This window comes from Camelus ferus, chromosome 2 (assembly GCF_009834535.1).
Source record: "Camelus ferus isolate YT-003-E chromosome 2, BCGSAC_Cfer_1.0, whole genome shotgun sequence".
NCBI classification, from domain to species: Eukaryota; Metazoa; Chordata; class Mammalia; order Artiodactyla; family Camelidae; genus Camelus; species Camelus ferus.
The window spans coordinates 11,516,887-11,522,886 of NC_045697.1; positions in this window are offsets into that span (position 1 = coordinate 11,516,887).

The window sequence follows — 6,000 nt, forward strand, 5'->3', positions numbered from 1 at the left end:
CTCAGCCAGCAAATGGCAGGACAAAGACTGGATCCCAGGGTCCTCTAACTCTGAGTATTTCTTTGTACTGAAAATAAACTCTTTCACACTCTGCCATATGCATTTATTCTTCATGGACATTTACATTTTCAGAGGAAAAAAAGAGTTCATCTTCAAGGTAAAGAAAACATTTTCTATGGGAAGAGCCATCTGAAAAATTGTACCAGAACGATTTCAAGTTTCCATGGTCCCTCAAGTTAGACTTTGTACTTCTACAGTCATAGCTGTTTCTAACACCAAAAAGAAAATAGGTCAGTTATTGAAGTTATCTCCCTTCTACTACCTTCCCTTCTATGTTATGCCTCTTTCTATTGCTGAGCACATTTAGCTCCCTTGAGTTAAAGCACCAGAAATGTGAGCTACTCTGTTATGCAAATACCAGGGGAAAGAATGAGCAGGAAAAAAGGCAGAGTCTGCTCTGGTGAAGGTTCTTGAATCATCGGGCTTTAAAGTAAACAGAAAGAAGAAAGAGTGACCTGGCTTGATCTCATAAGCAGATGGGAGACTCTTATGGAATGTATGATGAAGAAAAACTAGGAAGGAAAAGGGAACTGGTGTTGACTGAGAGCAAAATGGCACAATGGCTGGGGAAGGTGTTCTAGCCCCAGCCCTACCTCCTAACTGTGTGACCAGTCTATGTCTCAGTTTCCTCATCTGTAAAATGGGAATGATGATAAAAATGGTACCCACTTCAAATGGGCCAGGGAGAGTCAAGGAGTTGATGGTGCAGCGTGTTTCAAACAGAGCCTTGTGCACGGAAGAGGGCAGCATGCGTGAGAGAGTCCTATCATTCATGTACAGTCTTTTTGGGCACTCTTGGACCACTTCTTGGGCTGAATGCATTAGGCTGCTTTGCTGGCAAATTGCAGAATCTCACTGAGTTTCCAGAAAGAGGAGCTTCTCAAAAAGTGCACAGGAAAGGAAGAAGAACAGGAACTAGGTGCTCAGCCAGACCACATGGAGACTGGGCTCTTGTTCACCAAATGGGAGACTCTCTTCTTTGCCATCTGATGACAGTCACAGCCGACTGGACAGTCCACCCTTCCCCCATCTTGTGCTGCACTGTTGGGGTGATGAATTGATTCTCCCTGCCATTAGGTGCCTTCAAATGCCACTAGAAGGATGATCTCACTGGTTCACTAGATGAGTGTGGGTCTCGGCAGTTAAATCTCTTACTTACACAGTCTCTGACCAATGTATACATCAGTTGCCAATGAATGGGCTAAAGGCCCACCCTGATCCATACACTGAGGTCTGAAGGGAAAGATGCTGGCATCAGCTTTCAGGAGTGGGGACCAGGGCAGGGCAGCTATGAAGAGTGCAGTAGATTCCCAGGAAATGCAAACGTTATTTCATTTTACCATACATAGCTGGTGAGGTAGGCTTTATTAAGTCCCATGTTTCAAAATACATCCCTCTGAGCATGATTTTTTTAAGGGTGGTGGTTAGCCATAGACTTCAGTGGTAAGACCCAAGGGCAGACTTTTTGTTGACTTTAAACTTGAGCAGAGTTAGAATTCTCTAAGGGATGCTAATTCTGATGTATTTTCATTTTCACTAATCCTTGAATATGCCAAGTAATAGAAACTCTGTAGCAGTGTTTATGACATTTTGATTTTTATTATGAGTTCTTGATTTTATTATCAACTTTCCCAAGGAAGGATAAATACGTATTTGTTTAAGAAAGGAAGATGAGATTCAGAAAGAAGGAAAGGAGTGTGAAACAGCATTTTACAGCTGGGATTCCCCAAATTAGGTGCACATCAAAATCACCTGGGAATCTTGTTTTTCAAAACAGCTTTTATTGAGGTATAATTTACGTATCACAAAATTCACTCATTTTAAGAGCACGATTCAATACATTTTAGTAAACTTATGCAGTCGTGCAACTATCACCACAATCCAGTTGTGACATTTTTGTCACCCCCAGATAGTCCCTCATGCTTGGAAAACTTTTAATTTTGATTTTGACTTTAAATCACTTTATTTTCAATTTACAGAGAAAGCCATGGTTAACAGTATGGTGTATATTTCTCCACACTTTCGTCAATGCGTTTATGCACTTGCAAAAGTAAATAATAGCTACCTATATGTCAGACTTCTTGTTGTAAAATAAATAAGATCATAGCACACATTTTCTTCCCTGACCTGCCTCTTTCAGTTAAAAATGTGCCTCAAAGATCCTTTTAAGTTGGTTCGTTTTTCTCATTCTCTTGTTACGTCTCCCTAGTATTCCAGAGGATGTATATAGCATAATTCATTTGGCCACCATTCCCCCTTTTGATGAAAATGTAGATTGTTTCCAATTTTTTCTTTTGATCGCAAACAAAGCTGCAAGAGTGTCTATGGACTAAACCCATGTTCATCTGTGCATTTTCCCAGAGGACAGAATCCTAGAGAACAACTCCAAGAGGTTTGTTTTTTTTTTTTTTAAACCAGGCATCCTAACACCTTTCTTTTTCTTTCTAACTCAGTCCACCAAGAGGTTTGATTTATTGGGTCTGGATGGTTTGCAGGAAACTATATTTTTACAAAATACTTGCCCTAGAGATTCAGGTATAGCCAGCCTGGCAGCATCTGCAGAAGGTCATTTTGGAGTCATGGTTTTCAAGTTTGTAGTCAGAGAAATGCAGGTTCAGATCCCAGCTCTGTCACTGCAGGTAGATAACCCTGGACACCACTCAGCCCTGCCGGTCCACCCACTCATTTGTTCTGCAGTTAGTCAAAGAGCACTGAGCACCATGTGTGTGCCAAGTGTAATTCTCAGCCAGCAGGTGAGAAAGACACATAAACAAATGAGTCTATACCATAAAGTGTCATGGATTCTATAAAGGGGAAGCTAATCTGTTGTATGTTCAGAGAAGGAGGTGCCTGGGGAAATCTGAAAATATTGTAGAAGAAGGAACACTTAGGGTGAGTCCTGAAATAGGGGAGGTTCCTGCCAAGTGACCAAAGCCCACCCAGGCAGAGGAAACAGCATGGGCCGAGGCCAGGAGCTGTCATGCATCAGGATTTCCTATGGTGCTGGGTGGAGGATGCAGCCAGCACAGAAGCTGAGAGGGAGACTGGACTGTGGCTGACTTTGTAAAGTAGATGGGCATCCTCTTGAAGGGTTGGAACATAGGGTATACCATGGCAGGCTCACATCTTAGTACAAGGTTTCCAGCCATGTGTGAAGGGAGAATAAAGAGACTTGGGCAGGGAGACCCAGGTCAGAGAGCCAGATGGTGTGGAGCCTTGTCATCACCCAGGCCAAGCGCTCTTTTCATGGCCCACACAAGGCTCCAGGGTGAGAACCCATTAGAAAGCCAGGTAGGGCAGGTTGACTCTTGTTGACTTTCCCAACTGATGAGCCAATTGTTCTCAGCCCTTCATTAACCCAGCCGAGTCCAGCATTTAATAGTATTTCAGCAACTGAGCTGTGACAATTGCAAATTCTAGTTCAGAAGCCAGGTGTGATGGTTCATTTTATATATCAACTTAACTGGCCCATGGTGCCCAGATATGTGATCAAACATTTATTCTGGGTGTTTCTGTGGGGGTGATTTTGGATGAGATTAATGTTTAAATCAGTGGGTTTTGAGTAAAGCAGATTGTGCTCCACATTGTGGTGGGCCTCATCTAATCAGTTGAAGGCCTAACTAGAAAAAAAGACTCTCCTGCACTGAGGAAAAGAAAATTCCAACAGCAGAAGCTTTCCAACTTGAACTGCAATGCTGGAATATCCCTGGGTTTCCAGCCTGCTGGCCCACCCAGTAGATTTTGGACTTGGTAGTCCCCATAATAACATGAGCCAATTCCTTAAAATCTCCCTCTCTGTCTCTCTCTCCTATATATAAACATGCAAATACAAACATCCTATTGGTTCTGTTTCTTAGAGAACCCTAATATACCAAGGAAGACAGTAAGAGTCCTTAGCAGTTCTCCCAGAGGCTGGAAGCAGCCCCACAACCCCGTGGGAGTGCTCCTCATTATGGGGAGAGAGTGCAGAGTGTACTTCTCCCTTCATGCTCCAGGGATCTTCAGGTTCTCCCGGAAGCCAGTTTCAAGGAAGAATAGAGAGAAGCTATGGATCAGATTCCAGCCCAGCCTGAGTGCTCTAAGGTTGCAGGTGATGGATAAATTATCTAGGGACATAACCTATCTCTCTGCAAATAACTGTCTCAATTACAGCCATTGTCAATAGATGTCTTTCCAGAACCTCCCACCCTCTTCACTCTTTATCTTGCTCCAAGACCTGATAATGGCCTTACCCTGCTCAGAATGCCTGCTTTGCCTGTTTGTGGCTGTTAGCTTTTTGTTTTATTTTGTTCAGCTATTTGCACAGTCACTCACATCTCAAAAGTGAGGTCTGTATATTGAAAATTCCTTATATGTTTCCCCCTAGAGCAAAGACAGTAGTCATGCTAACATTTTTAATAGCACTTGATAGTGTGTGAAACAGAACTGGGTTTAATTGATGTCTTAGCCTCAGATATAAAATCTGTAGATTGGGGATGGTACTACAGTAATAGTACTCTAGTACCTCACAGACTCTTGTTATAAGTATTAATGAGAATATGCACGTCAAGTGCTTAGCAGAGTAACTGGCATTTGATAAATACTAGGTCCTTCCCCTATCCCCTCTACCCTATCTCATGGGATTATTGTAATGAGCCTCTGAAGTAGACAGGACATGATCAATGAACCCTGTTTCTTAAATGAGGAAGATGGAACTGGAGGTAAATTACATTATTCAGTCACACAGCCGATGTGTAGAAAAGCCAGAACTTGAATGTAGACCTTCTGACTCCAATGCGCTCATGCCTACACACTCAGCTTATAAGGTTCATCATTGACATTGAGAAAATACACACACATCACACTCTCAGCAGATCAATGAATAAAACTTGTGTATTGCAGCAGTCTCTAGATCAGGCCAGATGAAAACTAAGTGTTGAATGATAAGTGTTCAACAAAAGGAAAACCTCCATCAACAGTTCTTGCTGAATTTCTCTGTAAAATCTTGAGTAGATCAGCAATACTTCAAATGCCCTAGCAGTTTGAAGGGCCCTGTGCTGTCTGTCAGCCTCAGTCCAGACAGCGCCCATATGCAGGCTTTCCTTTTATGAAACTCACAGCTAGTTTCCTGCAGCCCCTGCCTCAAGCGCGATCACCGTGACTCCGGTCTCCATCCTTCGTTTTCATTTCTTCTATTATCAGTTATCCACCTGAAACTCAAATTTTATCATGATCTTCACCTGCTTATTAACAATTAAGCCCCCTCCCAATACTCCTGGGTTAAAGTCCAACTCTTCTCACAAGGCCAACATAACCATTCTTCATCCACTTAATCAACAAGTATTTATTGAGCCCTCCAATGTGCTGGACAGAGCTCTGTGCTGGGGAAATCAAGGTCTCTGCTTTCACTCCAGTAGGGAAGATGGATCACAAGCAAGCAAACAAAATAAACCACATATTTTCATAGAAAAACCTTACCCTAACTCCTCCCACCACTTATGTCTTATATGCTGTTTATCTGGACCCCATTTCTCTACACCTTCAAGTACATCATGTTCTTTCTTACCTTTGCGACTATGTTCTTGCTTATTCCTCTATCAGGAATGTCAATGACTCATTTCTACTTGGCAAAACATATTTATCTTTTAAGGCACAGTCCATACCACCTCCTACATGAATTTTTCTTTTTAACTCAATGTAGTTATATCCTCATATTACATACGAGCTCTATTACATTTAAAATTTCTGTTATGGTTACATTTTTTATTTGTTTGCCCTCTTTAATTAGAGAATGACTAGAAAGGACATGCTGTAGTATGATTGCGAAAAAAATCCCTGATTTTTTAAGCTGCCTGCGCCACATCCAAGCTTTGCAGTATGACTTATTAGCCGGTCCCATCAAAAGGTAGAGTCTATTTCCAAACACCCTGAACAATCTGGACTAGACTTGTACTTGCTTTG